The following is a 1,797-nucleotide window of genomic DNA, read 5'->3' as shown; positions in this document are numbered from 1 at the left end:
ATACATACATACATACATACGTACATACATATATACATAGGAAAAGTATCTACATTTACATTTACATTGTTTTTTAAAATCGTTTTTGAATCGAAAATCGATATTTGATCGAGTTGTGAGTATAGAAATCGGTATAGAATCGTGACATTTTTTGAATCGCACACCCTTAGAAATTGATAAAGAAAAGTCTTACTATCGAAGTACAGTGAGTCTCAAATATCCCTTGAGCAATAAAAACTTGAAAAAGATCTCTTTTTAAAGTACATTTAGAACCGATAAAAAAAAATTGTGATTAATTTGCGAATAATCGTGAGTTTGGAGAATAATGCGATTTTATCTCGATTAAATACTTTTATTTATTGACAAAGCTTTCCAGTTGTGATACTAAAATCAAAGAGCCTGATGTGAAGCAATACTGATTGTGAGACTTTAACAGGGGTAGATGAAATCTTGACTATAATAACCCCAAAGCACCACACTTTTGTAAAATTACAAAATAGGCACTACGTATACATTAATATAAGGCAATTTTACTTTAGAAATTGGTGTTCTTTTGCCTTTGTCTGTTTTTAACAGTACTGCAGCTGCAACACCAAGATGATATGAAATAATTGACATTGTGCATTTAGGTCTTATTGTTGATCTGATTTAGCTTGAATTAGGGTTTTGTAATTAGGGTTTTGTGCGTGTCCACTGGCCTGCTGTTACCGCATGTTACCAGGTAGTAATAGACTCTGACAATAGGGATTATCCTATCTTACTAATGCATTGGGAGAGTAATCTTGACACACTCAGACACTCCCCCCCCCATCTCTGCAGTGTCGCAGCACACCGCATGGCACTTCTGTCTTCAGAGCACGTTTTGGCCCGGTCGCGGGCTGGCATCTTTACTTTCATGCTTAATTACCTGCCAAGATAGACCGCTGGGGACATGGAATGATACGTGTTATGATGTCCATGAATATATGGAGATATAGTGGTGCGGTGCTGTGATTTGAGGTTGAGTGACGCGTGTGCCACTTTTTGTGTCCGTTTAGGCAACGCATGTTTCTGTGCATTTGTGATGTTACGCCGCAATATCAAAGGGCCTTACTTTTGACACACTCATACACACACACACACAAACAAACATATTTACTTGTGTTGATGGAGTACAGGTCTATGTAAATTTAGTTATGATACAGTATATAGACTAGACACAATGTAAATATGTTACTGTAATGTGTTTTTCTTTTCTTCTTGCTTTTACAAGCCCTGAGGTTTTTTATTTCCCAGCTGTGCATTTATTTATGTTACTGTATATTTCTTCTTTTTTTATTTTATTTTATATGCACAATGCAAGAAAGAAGGAACCACTCATTGTTTGGTCTATAAAACATCACAAATCAGTGAAAAAAACAAAATAGCAGCAAATCCCCCTAAATGACTGTAAATGTCTGAAACCTAGGAATGTTTGACATTTTTACTTTAAGGACTCAAACTGTTTTAAAATGAGTCGCAGATCATTTTTATTTCGACCAAATAAGCAGTCGTTGCAGCTCTGGGAACAACCCAGACCAGTCTGCTCAGGCAAAATGAATCATCATAACTAAATTGTTCATTTTGAACAACACATTTTGTTGAACACCTGTTGATGTTCTTTTTTTTTATTTTACCTTTTAGACATTATCACTCTATTCAGTGTCCAAACAAGCACAATATGCCTGTCAGCAAACAACTGTTTACTTAAAGGTCCCATGACATGGTTCTCTTTGGATGCTTTTATAAAGACCTTAGTGGTCCCCTAATACTGTATCT

General features: G+C 35.6%; 1 protein-coding gene across 5 annotated transcripts in view; it reads left to right on the top strand.

Moving 5' to 3' along the window:
- Positions 1 to 1,797, top strand: part of chchd3a (coiled-coil-helix-coiled-coil-helix domain containing 3a) — a 70,494-nt gene that overhangs the window by 8,787 nt on the left and 59,910 nt on the right. The gene's annotated exons all lie outside the window — the stretch shown is intronic.

This window comes from Etheostoma spectabile, chromosome 23, assembly GCF_008692095.1.
Source record: "Etheostoma spectabile isolate EspeVRDwgs_2016 chromosome 23, UIUC_Espe_1.0, whole genome shotgun sequence".
NCBI classification, from domain to species: Eukaryota; Metazoa; Chordata; class Actinopteri; order Perciformes; family Percidae; genus Etheostoma; species Etheostoma spectabile.
The sequence above is the reverse complement of the archived record's forward strand: the minus strand, read 5'-3'. Positions and strand labels throughout refer to the sequence as shown.